This window comes from Saccostrea cucullata, unplaced genomic scaffold (genome assembly GCF_032062105.1).
Source record: "Saccostrea cucullata isolate Sc308-1 unplaced genomic scaffold, CSIRO_AGI_Scuc_v1 ctg4640, whole genome shotgun sequence".
NCBI lineage: Eukaryota > Metazoa > Mollusca > Bivalvia > Ostreida > Ostreidae > Saccostrea > Saccostrea cuccullata.
Genome location: NW_026931107.1, coordinates 6370 through 23343, shown reverse-complemented (window position 1 = coordinate 23343; position 16974 = coordinate 6370). Strand labels below are relative to the sequence as shown.

The 16974-nt window shown below is 34.3% G+C and overlaps 1 pseudogene; it reads left to right on the top strand.

Annotated features, from left to right (window-relative positions):
- The first annotated feature begins 6567 nt into the window (after positions 1 to 6567).
- Positions 6568 to 16160, top strand: LOC134231408 (germinal-center associated nuclear protein-like; annotated as a pseudogene).
- The last annotated feature ends 814 nt before the right edge of the window (positions 16161 to 16974 follow it).

The following is a 16974-nucleotide window of genomic DNA, read 5'->3' as shown; positions in this document are numbered from 1 at the left end:
ATGTTTCGTCACCAGTAACTGCAAATTATATTGATTGAAGTTTGGAAACATTTTTAGCAGTCGCTTAGCGTTTTGTATTCGTACCTTTTTTTGGTCATCTGTCAATATATGGGGTATCCATCTGGCAGAAATCTTTCGTACTTTCAAAATACGCTTCAAAATGAAATTCACCTGCAATAGCGATATGCCAACAGCTTTGGCAATATCACGAATCGTGTACCTGCCATCACTTTCAATTATTTCCTTGACTTTTGAGACATTTGTCTTGCCTGATACAGTCACAGGTCGACCCGATTTTGCTGCATCTTTGACGGACTCTGTGCCAGTCAGAAATTTCTGTCTCCACCTACGAACTGTCTCATAAGATACATGTACCTAAAATCAGACCCATAAACTTCCCCCAATTCAGTAAAAATCTGCTTTACCGAATTACCGAGTTTTGTGCGAACTTTTATATAAGCTCTAATTTCTTCAATATTCTCAACCTGTTTCCCAACCATTTTTACAACAGTGGTCAACGACTGGCTCTATTGAAATGACGATTATTTTATAACCATGTGTAGATTAAGGCTCGTGTTTATACTGTTGGCAAGGTATTGAATAGAGTTATCCAGGCGTATAAATATCGACGAAATCGTACAAGGCGTTATCGCGCTGTGGTACAATACACAATACATATCGAACAACCCTCATAATATGCACTTTAAATTTTAAATGAATATACTCAAATTTATAATATATAATTATCTTTTTATTATTCTTGGAAAAACTCTATTGATTATTAGACGATTATCAAATAAATGTTATATAGAAGTCACATTTTTTAAATTTATTTTCTATTTTTAGATTAAACATGTTAAAAAAGAACATATTCTGAAAATTCTCAAAAAAGAACTTGTTATACCCTACGCAACAAGTTGCGTGAAGTATGAGGGGCATTTCAAAAGTTCTTAGAACTGTTTCAAAAAAATTGAACGTTTCACGGAGATTATTGAGTTTGATCTATCATATTGGAAAGATCAGAAAAATATACACTTATTGTGACGTCACTTTATAGTCTTTATGACGTAATATTTACATTCGCTGTGTTTTTCTAATAAGCCAACTGTGAAATTGATTTGAAAGTCATTTTCGTGTATACTCACGCGTATAAATATACACGTTTATACTGTTTGTGTATAGGGATTAGCGTTTCACATGGTCTGCACGACCGTCAATACCTCGGGGTGCCACGCATGTAAAATTTATAGTCCCTCCCCTTACCTGAGAAAACCCTACTGTTAAAAATCTTGGCCTTTAAGAATTTTTACTGTTCTTTGAATTTGCCCCATTTTAAATTTGCCCACTTGTGACTATTAGGGCGAAAGAAATAAAAATAAAAAGGGCAAAAATTTCCCTGTATACTTCCCTGTATTCAGTAATCATTTCTTATAAATTATTTTAAAAAGAAATTAATACCTTAAAATAAGAATTTAGTCTAATCTTCTCTCTATCTCTGCAAATAAAGAAAAAAAATTAAGAAATCACGGATATTGTCTTTCTCAATAAGTCTTAATCTTTTAAGGGACCACAAGAAAAAACTTTTAGATAAAATAAATCAAGCTTGGTAAAACAAATCCATGGCCAATCACTGCTTATAAATAAAATTATTGGAAAAGAAAACAGTACCTTGAAACAGATATTATATAAATCTTATTCTTTCTCTGCAAAAATAGCAACTGGATGTGACTTTATCACCTGATTCAGTATAGGTTAAAATACAGGTACACTTCCTGTCATGTGTCATTTAGAGTTATCTCTCTTGTTTTAGGCTTCTGTATAGTTATGTACTTATTTTTTGTTGGTAAAATACATACCGTCTAGTGTCATTTAACCCTTTCGACGCCGAATAACGTTACGACAATAACGTCAAGGATGCCGTACTATGACGTCAACTAAGACGTAAAATAGTTGCGTCAGAAAAAAGCGTCAAATTGGTAATGAAAAAGCACCTGTTTAACCAAGGTAAAATGATGTAAGGAAAATGCTTATAAAAGAATCATATTTATTCCAATAATTTTAATATCAGTACAATAAAGCAATCAAACATTTAATCCTATAGCTAGCAATTGCAAGGAAATACTTTAGATAGAACAAAAGAGACCCCAACTCTTTTTAAAAATAATATTAATACTAAATGTTATTAATTTATACCTGTCGTATACAAGAAATCGGATCCTTATATAACCTGGTACTTTCTTAATGCAAATAATTATGCATAACTTAATTAATTTTAAATATATAATTTATCTCATTTTTTCCAGTATTTGATGAGCATTTAATAATTACATGTAAGACGCTTAAAAAAAAGTTGGCGTGACTCAATGATAATTAATTTGTCGTTGCGGGTCTCGAACTCAGTACGTTTCTAAACATTACCAACTTTTTTAAGTACATCTTTATTGTGTCGATACAATGCCTCCCAAATACCATGAAAAAAGAGAGAAGTCCAGTCCGAAAATTAGGACACCGCGGGCCATCCCCTCGCAAAAAATCAACCCCGATATAATAGAATGAATATTACTTTCACGTAGATGAACTCATGGTGTATAAAATTGGTTCTTCAGGGTTAAATCATAAATACTCTAATAAAATCTTTTCTACTACCACGCAGAGAAACATAAAACACCAGGCTCATTTACATAACGAAGTATTGTTTTGAGAAAGTTTATTCCATATTTAAAAATTAAAAATCATTAGTTATATTTATATTTATTTTTTTTTCAAGTAAATCAGACTGTAACTAAAGCAGTACTGATATTAATGCTGCTGACTGGGGAATAAAGATATTTATGTTTTTGGCTTTTTTTTGGGTGGGGGGGTTAATACTTGGACACAACAATCGAAAATCATCTCAAAAACGCTACAGTGATTGGTTTCTGTATATAGATTCCAAATGTCGGAATGACTTGGCCATTCGCGATCATATTCCCAAATACAAATTCTCACCTGCTTGACAGAAAAATATAGCCGATAGTCACATGTCATGCTTTAGCATGTGAGCTCGACTTCTAAACTTACGAAAAATTAAATTGTATCATTACGCATGGTTTGAAATAATGAACTTTCTAAATTCCTGAAATTGATCAAAACTCGTCAGATCAATCAATAATATGTCTATTTAACGATTGTCTCGATTTCAACTCAGATTTATGAAAAGTTCTAAAATGAAAAAAATGTATAGTTTGATCAATGATAGGTGTTGCAGTCATTTGACGAAATCTACTATAGCTGCAGATCTGTAGCTCTCCGAAAAACATATTGATAGACTGGAGAGCTACAGTGCCACCCATTGAAAAAAACTGTATATTTATTGCGCACAAAAAGTAAAAAAACATATTCCTTTGCTGTTTCCACAACCAAACATTCCTCATAATTGTTGTGAATAGTCCTCCTGACCCTGATATTGTAGTCACAGAACATTTCGCTTATTTATACTGCCATTTTGGTTCCAAAGATAATTCGGTCCATTATGCTTCGCTCAGATGTCAACTACGAGAGTACTTGATTGAAGAGAAAGGAATGATTACAATCTTCCATTTTTTTGCAATTGAGGTAAGAATTTGGAAGAATTAATCAAGAACCGAACGCACTTTTTTGTGCGCAATATATATACAGTTTTTTCCATGGGTGGCACTGTAGCTCTCCGGTCTATAAATACATTTTTTCGGAGAGCTACAAATCTGCAGCTAGAAATCTACATGCAGTGTACATGTATTTGATTAAGGAAACACTGTCTAGTTAGTAAAATATGCGAGGGCATCAACGCTGATGTCCCTGGCATACTATACTAACTAGACAGTGATTCCTTATATTTCCATTTCTAGACAGTGATTCCTTATATTTATTGTAGAATGTAGACATGAATTTAAATTACATGAGTACTCCCATGCCAATTTCAAAAGTCCTTGCCCACTGATGTCAAATACAAAGACAACCGCACGAGATTTACATGCATATTTGGCCAACTTAGCTATTGACCTGCCTAATTTACATTACGGTAGAATTATCAAGAAATCAACTCCACTAACTCTCAAAGAGTTATCACAGAGAAAAATTTAGAAATGGAAATGTAATGGCATCAGCACTGATCAGCTTACCTGCAATCGCGGCCTTTCATATTTAGATAAATTGTGTTGAAATGTACATATTTATACATGTCTAAAGCAATGATTAAATAATTCGTAAAGCACTAGTGTTAATTTTTTTTATGAGGTCATTTAGATAGGTATATCCTTTAATACTACGGCTCTAATTGGACTCTCTTCAAAGGCATTTCAACCATTTTGTTAATACAGTATTACACTTTCTCGGAATCTCGAAGGTACAGAACATGACTTGTAATATTGCATGCTAGGCAATTTTTTTTTGTTTGTTTAGCGTCCATACTAAAGTGAAAAAAGTCTTTCTATCTGATTAAAAATCTGGGAATATACATAGTAGCGTAATTAAAATATTTGGTACACAAAAAAGGGTGCCAACCTCAAAGAGTAAACTGTGTGGCAAACATTTGTATTTGTACATTTTTATAGTGTGCTTGTTTTCAAATATACCTAAGAACTAATTCTGAGTCGCCCACTAACGCTAAACATAGAGATTTTTTGCAACCAAATGAAACTTGCAGAAAACCTTAAGGCTCATAAACCCTCTTCCCACTTATATAAAATGTTGCTTTAACCTTAATGATTTTCCAAAAAAAGTTCATTAAGGAATATAAGTTATATAGACATTTATGTCATTAAGAGTTATCTCTCTTATCAGAGTATCGATGTACTTCAAGACAGAGCCTGGGTGATGAGTGAACAGAGTAAAAACTTGTCATCAATGATTTCAATGTTAAAGTGGCAATTTATTATTATCACAGCTGCACATGCTGATTTAACATGAAATGAATAGAAAGGTCATCTTTAAACTAATGTTTGATAGTCCTCTCCCGACTCGGGGTAAAATAAATGGGTCGGTAGGTAGTTGGGATTTTTTTCTTAAAAGCTTTAACATATGTGTTATCGGGATAAGATCCAACAAATCTTGTCTTGGAATAATAAAATAAAGTTTTGAATCGGGACATTTTTAGTTCATCGGTCGGGAGAGTGCAACTTTTTTTTGGATATGGCCTCTGGTTGCTTTTATTTTTCATTACTCCAATAAAGTATAGGACCTAGCTTTTTATTTTCAAAGACGCCCAAAAATCTTTATAGTGGATAGCTCGACATGTTTGTTTATATAATAAAAAGATTTCTTTTCAGAATTTTATTACATATCAAAACTAAGCTCATTGAACATAATTAATAGCTCCACCTGATTGATAATAACAAAAATCATAATAAGAAAATGAAATAGTTTCAATATCCCAGGCCTCAAAGTTTAAAACTTGAAAAAGAAAATAATATATTGATTTGGGGGGGGGGAGGTTCATTTTTAGTTGATCGGTAGATAGCTGGAAGCTGAAAACGAATCAATTTTTAATTTATAATCTTTGATTTCTTGAATGGCATTAATAACGTTTACGATTACAAGTGATAGTACTTTTTTCAGCCACTAGTATCATTAATTCATTCTCAAAAGATGTCGCAATATCAATATTAATTAATCTTGTATAAGAACATCGCAACCGCCTGTGGAATATCAATAGATCATATTGTCTTTCAGCCTATAGTCTTTTGTTGTCTCATTTGTTTACATATTTTAAGAATAAAATCATTGTCGGTATAATGCTCAAAATAAATAAATAAATAAATAAATAAATACTGTGTGTATCAAGCTGTATTTTATTTTTCAAAAATTGTTGCAAGTTCAATAAAATTTTATAGTGACTTTTTATCGGAAGAATTCAACATTAATATCAGTGACTAAAAATGCATTAAATCTATTATTTCAATTTATTTTAACAAAATTTACTTTTTGAATGATAAAATACATTTTATAAAGACTAGATGTATATTCACAGATCTCTCTCTCTCTCTCTCTCAATCGATCGATCGATAAAATATTTATATGCATGTAAGTATCGCCAGGGGAAGTAAGTGTAAAATGTCCGAGGACTACGGATCATAAAAAAAAACCTATGCTATGTCGCGCCAAATTTTACAACACTAGCGTATACTCCTAAACCTACGTCATAATTTAACGTCAATGTAAAGAAATATGACGTCATATTTAGACCAGTACCAATTTAAAAATAAAGGCCCATACTTGTGTCAAAATTTAGATATAACTGTATTTAATGTAAGATAAGATAAATGATAAATAAACGAAAAAGTTAAACATGTATTACAAAGCGACATTTTTGTCGGTTTGGCGTTGACACAGTAAACGACATCTTTGTCGCTTTGGCGTCGAAAGGGTTAAAAAATTTTTTATGCATGTAGTTGGCTTAGGTGGAATTCAAACACTGCAGTTAGATAGTGTATTTTGTACAGTTAGTGAGACACAGAGAAAAGAAATAGTTATGTGCATGTTTAAGAATATTTCACTATCAATTCCTGAATGAAAAAGTTAATCGTAAGTTCCTAACCACATGAACCAATCATGGGAATATATGTCATTCTGCATGACTGTACTTATAGATTTTACTTATGGTATTTATATGCTTTATGGAAGTTACTTTGAAAGTTGAAAAAAAGTAAAATGTCCCTGGACATGAACAAATCAATGATCAATATCTGGTTTTATAAACCTTTCTATTTTATTAAGGACCCTGGCCAAGCAAGCTGAGGCAGAAGCAGAACTACTGAGACAGAAACAACAGAAAGCTGAGAGAGAAGCCATGATAACTCGGTCAGCCGTGTACCTGCATGACCAGTGAGATTCTGAAGGAAGTCCTGGATCAGGAGACATTGAATTTGTCCACCGCAGAAATCAGGTTATCTTTTGGATAAAACTCAGATTTGTTACAAACATGAAAACATAAGGAAATTCCAAATAGTTTTATATTATCCTTATTTTGAAGAACAACCTACTAGTATTTCTAATTTAAATAACTTTTTTTCATTTTGCTAGTTAATTTTATCATTATGAACAGAAAAATACATGTACAGTGTATATTCTTAATTCGAACATCATTGTCATGATCATAGGGAAGTGCATGCTGAATTAAAGAGGCAAAGAATCCAGAGGTGTTCTGCAGAGATAGCAGATGTCATTCTGAACTCCTCCATCCAAGACATGACTCAATCTGTATCATCAGAAGTTTATCAGAAAGATGTCGTGGAAAGGCTTCAACAGTTAGCAGACCTTGAACACTGTGTCAAGGTCAAAAGAGCTGGGCGCTATCTTAGAGTGTGTAAAGCTCAGCATACTGCTAGAATTAAGTTTAAACGCTCCTTGCTAGATTTCCCTTCATCAATCTCCATGATGGAGCCAGCACAGCAGATAGAGGCCTTAATTCCAGAGAGAAGGGTGGAGGGGGTGGAGGAGGGAGGATTCTATGTGAACCAGACAACAAAGCTATCTGTGGAGTCCCCACTGATTTTTGTGAAGAGATCAGAGATGGAAGACAAAGTACTGACAGCACATGAAATCTACAGGAATCTGTGTCGACAAAAAGCCTAGAAACCTTTGGACATTTGTTCTCTTGGTGGACATCATCTGCTGAAGAAAAATAGACTGTCATGTAAAAGTATGTCATCATTAGAGCTGAATGAAAAAAAAATTGAAGCCAGACAACTTTGTTAAAATAACTGTTATGAAATAAATTGCATGTACATGTACTTTATTGTAGAAAATGCCAAGTGCAGCCAAGTGTTTTGGAAACTGGTGATTTCTTTACCTGACCCAGACTATATACAGACAGACCACCAAGGTCAAAGTCTCATGCAGTCATCTCACTAAATGGCTGAAGGCCAAATTCTCAAGAGGGACCCCCAAATCTCACCAACATTCCTCAGTACAGGTAAATCTAACCACTTACATGTAATCAACAGGTATTTGAAAGACATGAGTTGGAACAGCCAGTTAATCGAGAAAATCAAATATTTCACAAAACAGATGAGATATGTTACAGATGAAAATTATTTCTATGTCAGTGTTATTTGTTTCTGTAAAATTACATATTTTCATGGGGTCAAATTTTCAGGGTTAGAGGAAAAATGTTGGTTTGTGGGGACTTTATTTCGGTTTAGAGAATGTTTAGTAGTAATCATTGCATATGAAATTTTAAGTTTTCCTGTGGCCATAAATTCACGGATCTCTTCTAGGGTTCAAAACAATGAAATTTAACCTCTAACAAAAACTAGTGATATCATGCACAGTATTTAAATATATTATTTTTTTTTATACCATGACAGAATGAACTGCTGAGTTTGTATACAGTACCAGTTACACATGAATCAATATCCGGCAGTTTGGGTGTTTGTGTGAGGCTCCTGGAGGGTAATATATCCATTTCTGATGTACCTGGCTCCCTTCTGGGAACCTCTTGTCTACTTTTTGTTATGCCTCCACCCCTCAATGAAGATCCAGAGTGGGTAAGTCAGTAATCCAGAAAGATCGAGATGCAATTTTGATTTCCTCAAAGATTAGTAAAGGTCAAGGGTCAAGATATGACTTAAAATTTTTAGGTTGTGGAAAGTACATGATTTAATGTATCAATGTCTATTTAATACCAGGACATCAATGATAGTTGGAAACCTAGGATAATTTGCATTATATGCACATTTTTTATTAGTTCCACCGTTTTCTTTATGCAATATGATATAAACTTCAGGAAAGTATCAAAAATTAAAATTGCTGCTTCGATCAGGGTTTTAAACTAACTTGTAATCCTTGATCGCCATGTGGGCTACTAAACCTTGCAATTCTGGGGCCCACATCAAAATTTATTCGCCCACAAATTATCACACCTTCTATTGAATAAAAATGCAACAACCCCATTTTTTGTTATTTTTTTTTATCATATGCTTCGTGTTTTTTCTATCCGTAGAAACATTATGCATGACTTATCTAACTTTGAAGTTGAGCTCTTTTGTTTAAAAAGATTGATATGTTTATTAAACATCATATATTCAAGCACATGGCAGGTTTTTTCACAGATACAACCAAAAATTTTGGTTTGTTGGGCTCATTTATGCGTTCGATGCAACATTGTGTACGTCACAATCACTCAGACGCTTTGTGTATAAGTACTCCTCAGTGGTAAATATAAAGCACTTTACTGATTACGAAATTTTTCAAGAGAAAAAAACAGAATATTCAGACAAAATTGAAAAACAAATATTTATCAACGTAAATTTTCTAATCGCCATGTGGGCTACTTGAACGTAATTTTAGGTCGCCCACAAGGAATATTGGTTGCAAATTGCGAGTGGGCGACTTAATTTCAAACCCTGTCGATACATAATGATGTGTATGTTAATTATTTTTAGCTCACCTCAACGAAGTTTGGGGAGCTCATGTAATACCCTCGGCATCGGCGTCCCAGGTTAAGGTTAAGTTTCTTGGAGCAGTTTTCTTTTTAAGTACTTCTATGTCCTATATTGTTTAGACTTGCACGGAAGATGCTTCTAGTGTGTTTCATTGTATCAGTCAAGGTTTCAGATGCTGCAATTTCAGCAAAGGAATGACCAGGTTAATGTATTTGGAGCAGGTTAACATTTTTGGTGCAGTTTTTGGTGTAGGTTTCATTTCCAAGTAACTATAATCCCTATGTTGACCAAACTTGCATGGATGATACATCTAAGGATGGATACTACTGGGCTTGCTTCGGATGCTGAATCTGACCTACATTTTCCGGTTGATTGAACAGGTTAAAGTTTTTGGTGTAGGTTTCATTTCCAAGTAACTATAATCCCTATGTTGACCAAACTTGCATGGATGATACATCTAATGATGCATACTACCGGGCTTGCTTCGGATGCTGAATCTGACCTACATTTTCCGGTTGAGTGAACAGGTTAAAGTATTTGGTGCATGTTTCATTTCCAAGTAACTATAAGCCCTATGTTGACCAAACTTGCATGGATGATACATCTAAGGATGCATACTACCGGGCTTGCTTCAAATGCTGAATCTGACCTACATTTTCCAGTTGAGTGAACAGGTTAAAGTTTTTGGTGCAGGTTTCATTTCCAAGTAACTATAAGCCCTATGTTGACCAAACTTGCATGGATGATACATCTAAGGATGCACACTACCGGGCTTGCTTCAGATGCTGAATCTGACCTACATTTTCCAGTTGAGTGAACAGGTTAAAGTTTTCATCAAGAGATGAAAATTCTCAAATTTGCTTCAGATGCTGGATTTTGATTACATTTTCATGAAGAAGAACTAGTTTAAATTTTTTATGTAGGTATATTTCGGTAAGTATCAGATCAAAATTGCTTAAATATTTTCATTTTTGGAATGTACACTTTTTTTGGTTAATTGTGTGAATTTGCCTTATTTAAAGACAACATTCGTTGAGGTGAGCTCTGTAATCTCTGATTACCTATGTTTTGCTTTATGACCATATCTAATGTTCTTTAGCTTCTATGGGAAGAAGAGAAGAGAAGATTAGAGGATCTCCTGATGAGCAAGCCAACCTCTCCTGCACTCCCATTGGTTGTATTATGTCCAGTCCCAGCCCATGAAAATGTAGATGAGGACTTTATAATGAGATGTCTGAATATTGATGAGCTGGTTGCAGATGGGAAGATAAGTGACCTGTCCCTCTGTGTTGTGAAACATGATGAAGATTTTCCTCAAGGTGTGGATGTTGAGGAACCAGAGGTCACAGAAAAAGTAAGTGTTCAGATGCCAATATTTCCTGACCAATCTCTCTGAAATTAATTTATTATACCGCCCTCAAACGAATTTGGGGGGGGGGGGGTGGGGAGTGGATATAGGGATCACCTTGTCCGTCTGTCTATCTGTCTGTGGAAATCTGTCCGGTCCATATCTTTCTTACAGAGGAGCATTAGAATCCACTACTTCACACAAAGATTGTTCAAGACTGACGGTGTGTCATAACCTTGACCCAAGGTCATTTGGCCAAGTTCATTGTCACTGAAAGAAAAATTTCATTTTTTGTGTCCAATCTATATCCTTCTTGTGGATAAACTTGAATCTACATGAATTGCTTATCAAAAAGATTGTCTATGACTTGGAGTGTGTTGTGACCTTGACCCAATTATTATTCATGTCTGGTCCATATCTTTCTTATGGATAAACTTGGTGAGTTCCTATTTTACAAATAGATTGCTTATGATCTGAGGGTGTGACTTTGTTTCTATATATAGTTATCAGAGAGTGTGAGGTGGCTGACAGAACACTCCCCAGATCCTCCAAGTTTGAGGGTCCAGTATTATAGCACTGTGGTGGAGGACTTTCTACAGGAGCAGTTCTACAGACCTGTGTTGTATAACCTGAAACAGAGAAAACTCACTGGATATTTACACCAGGTCAGTCTATCTAATGGATACTAACATGGAGCTTAAATTGGAATTGTATTCATTGTTGCCTGTTTTGAATGTATTCTACCTTTCCATTAACACATAATTAAACATTTTTAGCTCGATTCTGTGAACTGAAAGCTCAGTTGAGCTTTTCTGATCTGACTCTTGATAGAAGTTACCTGAAAACTTGCTTAAGAAAGAGAGAATGTGTTATTTAATAAGAACTTAAATTTTCTAAGGTCTTCAATAGATAATTATTTTCCTTTAATATATTTTCAGGACCCAAACACAATAATAAGCCTGTATAATGCTGTGATTGTCTATTTACAACAAGTGCTGACATCCCCAGAACTGTCTGGTTATTCCTGGCCAGTCAGTGAATTCACTCATTCTAAGATGCATGGTAAGTGATGTGCACATACTGAAAGTCAGAGCTGCTTAAACTCTCTTTCATCAATTTGATATTAAATACATAATTTGTACAATATAAATGTTATATTTTGATATATAACATTCATGTTTGTAATAATTTAGTATTAAACTCACCTGATGTCTCTTCATCAGGTAGATTATTGGAACAAGGAAAAATATTTTTTCTGTTTTTTCCCCTATTCCTCTCAATGTCTTAGTATGGCTTTATACTAAAGAAGTTGTTAGCCAAGATTTGAGACAACTAGAGACCCCTTGGCCACATTACTCTCATGGACTCTTTGATAACGGAAAAGTAGAAATAGTGTAGTAATGAAAAGTTGTAAAAGTAAGAAATCCAGCCTGCCCCTTTCAGAGCAAGAAAGGGGGGGGGATAAAACAAACTTCAATGTACATTTATTAAGGATGTTTTATCCTCCCATTTTAAACTTTGATCATCCAATGTAGCACTGCTGTAGCTCAGGTGGTGATGAATTGAATCTATATTGCCTGAGAATGCTGTTCCATATGTATAATTTTGACTAATCTTGGCTTTCCTGTTCTTGTAAAGACAATTTCTAATGATAATTTTTACTTTATTTGATGCAAAATTTGCAGAAATTAATCCAAAGATTCTTGAGAAGACGCAAATATGAAAATTTTACAAAGACTACACAGAAGCTGGACACTTCTATCAATAATTGAAAGCTCACTTGAGCATTTGGCTCAGGTGAGCAAAAAAGATGTTTTTGATTAGTTTTCTGAAACTTTGTTTTGAAATAGTTTATTGTTGACAGTACATGCTCAGACATGATTTAGAATCAGTGGGGTTTTTTTCAGTCAAAAAGAGATTTAGAATCAGTGGGAGTTCTTTTGTAAAGAGTATTTCTTTTTTAATCAGGTTTACCTCCCCTGTATTGGAATACAGACAAACACATGACCTTGATTTCTGACCTTCTGGATGACCTTCAGTTGCCGAGTTTTGAATACAGTACAGAAGAGGATGATGATTGGTCGACAGTCTGTCGTGACGTTTGGGCTTTTGTACAGAGAATTACTGAGGGATTTCCACCATCTCAGTGTGTAGACCTCATGTCTAAGTAAGTCTGTTAATTTGTATGTCATGATCAGAAATGTTGGTCACATATAAGATTTATCATATGATAAATGATTCTAAACAATTCAATCAGCTTGTAAAGAAAGGTTGTGTTGACTCTTTATTTTGTCAATGCCAGCATCATATTACATGAGTTTAAATTAATTTCCAAATCTTAACCAGTTTGGGTACATTGTAAGGAAGTTTACATGCTACTAGAACAAACCTGCAAAAAAATGAGGATGTAAATACAGTAGTTAATTACCTGCTGAAACCATACTTTATGGTTAAATTACATATTTTGTTCTCCCAGAATTAGAGTACTGCTGCGACAGACTCGTCTAGACTTTGAAGATACGTGTGACCTTTGTACAGGGGTCAGTCAGTGTAACCCAACCTATATCAACATGCCCTGGACTGACGTCATAATGGCCTGTGTTGAATTCAAGATCACCATAGCTGACTTTACAGATCTAAATTTAGAGGTTTTTATCCATAACTTTTTCAATATTCCACTGTCAGATAATAAAGCAATTTCTTGATAATTAAGGAATGAAGCTTATTTCAACTTATGTTATAAGATATAACATAACTGGGGCAGTTTACGCTTTATAAACCGCTTTTTATAAACCGCTTCACGGTTTATAAAGCGTAAACTGCCCCATGTTATGTTATATCGTATAACATAAGTTGAAATAAGGTTCATTTCTTATAATTTAATTTCAATGTAGACAATGAGACAATTTTTTCCCATATTTTCCTTCGGAAAAAGGCTTCAAATATCGCATATTTTAAAAGTTAACGTCAAGTGGAGTAATACGTTTTTGACGTCACTCATTGTGACGTAGGCAAGTTATGTTATACAAAATGGATAAAACCGTTTAACCAATCAAATGACGTGTTACAACTGAAATTAAATTATTTTGAAGTAACTTTTTACAACATCCAATCCATATTTGTTGTTGAAGGAAAGATTTATGTAATATCACAAGGCTAAATAATAAATGTAACAATTCTTCATTCTTTTTTTAGCTCTACTGGTCAGAGACCAGAAGAGCTTATGCGATAGTAATGCGTCCGTCGTCTGTCCGTCTGTCTGTCTAGCTGTCTGTCTGTCTGTCTGTCTGTAAACAATTTTTCAAAATGCTACTCCTCCTATAATTTTAGTCTGATTTCAATATTACTTGGCACACAAGTAGACTACATTAAGATACATAGAATGGTGCATCGGTTTTTAATTCGATGAACGGTGTTGCCATGGTTACTAAAAATAGAATTTTCTGTGAAATTCCTTAAAAACTCTACTCCTTCTACAGTTTTGGTCTGATTTCAATATAACTTGGCACACAAGTAGACTACACTAAGATACATAGAATAGTGCATCGGTTTTTGATTTCGATGAACGGTTTTGCCATGGTTTAAAATATAAATTTCTGTAAAATTCCTTTAAAACGCTACTCCTTCTACAATTTTGGACTGATTTCAATATAATCTGGCACAGAAGTAGACTACACTAAGATACACAGAATAGTGCATCGGTTTTTGATTTCGGTGAACGGTGTTGCCATGGTTACTAAAAATAGAATTCTCTGTGAAATTCCTTTAAAACACTACTCCTTCTACAGTTTTGGTCTGATTTCAATATAACTTGGCACACAAGTAGATTACACTAAGATACATAGAATAGTGCATCAGTTTTTGATTTCGATGAACGGTGTGGCCATGTTTACTAAAAATAGAATTTTCTGTGAAATTCCTTTAAAACACCACTCCTTCTACAGTTTTGGTCTGATTTCAATATAACTTGACACACAAGTAGACTACACTAAGATACATAAAATAGTGCAATGGTTTTTGATAAGTACAAAAAAGTAGAGCTACAGTCTCGACAGAGACTTCTGGTTTTTCAAAATGTGATTGTGTTTGTAAATATGTTGCAGAGTGGCCTTGAGGAAATTTTGTTGGCCTACAGCAAGGATGCCCTCTTAGACTTTGTCCCTCCTGCTGAGTGGCGGTATCTAGAAAATGAAAAAGACAGAGAAGGTCAGTGTATAAATTGTAATGTTGATACAATAAATAAAATTCATCGCATTGTGCTTGTGTTATATCCAACAGTGTTTATTTACCACGTACAACCGAAAAATTCTTTTTTAGTTTAACAGAAAATGAACAAGAGAGAACTTTAAATATGATAAATCAAAATTACATGTGTATACTATAGATAAATTTACATTTTACAAAATACCTATTCTGAATTCTTCCAGGAAATGTTTCTCTTGAGAAGACATTGTACAGGGCAGCTGCTAAGGAGTTATCACGCAGAAGTAATCTCAGAAACCTCAAGTCTGGACCCTCCAGTGTACCAAAGAAGGAAAAATCTAACACTGTGTACCCCCTGCCTCAGAATGTTCATGAGGCCAAGCAAACATCTGATCTTCTGTCAACAACTATTGAAGAAGAGAAACTGAAATCTCAAAAGTTTGACAAATACCTTGAGAGTATAGTGAACGGAACAGAGGCAGATCAAACTCTTTCTCCAGATGTTACAAACCTGCCTCCATGGAGCATATTTGATTCCAATGCAGAAGTTAGCATCACGGCGAAGAATACTTTAAGGGAATCAATGTATGACCCTGAGGTCAGTGTGAGGGATTCAATGTGTGACCCCGAGGTCAATGTGTCTTTGAGGGACTCGGTAAACGACTCTGAGGTCAGTGTGTGGAGATATGGACGATACAGTCTGGACAAGACTCTAAATCAGCCCCGGATCTCAGAACAGTTTGACAAACTAGAGGAGGATCTAAAGAGTCAGAGGAGAGCCAGTGGTGTGTTTGAATTACAGCTTCAGAGGTGGATCCAAGAGGGTGTATGACACCAGTGGTGTGTTTGAATTACAACTTCAGAGGTGGATCCAGGAGGGTGTATGAAACCAGTGGTGTGTTTGAATTACAACTTCTGAGGTAGATTCAAGAAGGTGTACGACTGAACAAATATGCTATGTTATAAAATTATATCATTTAAAAACTTAGATATATGATATTTTTATGTACATTACAAGTTGAATGTTCAATGAATTGTATAATGAGGATATATAGTGCAATGAAACAAAATATTGGTGTTGATAAAGCTTGTGGAAAAACATGATGTGCAATACAAAAATGGTTAATTGGAGAATTTGATTTAAATATGGCAAATCTTGGATTAAGAATACAAAGAGGAATTGAAGAGTGCATTTTACTTTTTGAAAAATCATGAAACATCTGACTGACATAGTTTCGTTCGTGGGGTAAGAGCACTTAAGTAATGTAGTTACAAAATTCACATAGTTACATGGATATTTTGGAAGAACCATTTATTTTATATAATGGCTTATTAAAATAATAAAAAAAAATGTTTGCATATTTTCATGTTTTATTTACATTCGCTGTGTTTTCCTACTAAATCAACTGTGAAATTGATTTGAATACCATTTTCATGTATACTCGCGCGTAGAAATAAACATGGAGAAATGTGCGGTAGACACTAGGAATTTCAAATTTTCATTCTTTGTGGCAAGACCTTTCATTTGTAACCAACAATTTTGACCTTTTGACCTTGACCTTGGAGATTTTTCGTACTTACGAAAAAAAACTTTAACCTTGGCCATACCTTTCGAACAATAAGGACTAGGGCTTTCATACTTCACATATGTAATTCTTGTGAGAAGACCTTTCATTGGATATCAACAATTTGACCCTTTGACCTTGGATTTTTTCCTACTTTTTACAAACTTTAACCTTGGTCATAACTTTTGAATGGTAAGGGGCAGCATTTTCACACTTCCCATATGTAATCTTTGAGACAAGGTCTTACTTTAGAAACCAACATTCTTGACCCTTTGACCCCGGAGTCTGTTCTACCTTTAAAATCGTTTACCTTGGTATTAACCTTTGAACAGGCGGTGCTAGGGTTTTATATTTCACATTTGTATTACTTGTAAAAAGGCCTTACTTTAGGTACCAACATATTTGATCTGTATTTAAAACAAGAGGCCCATGGGCCTTATAGGTCACCTGAGCATCA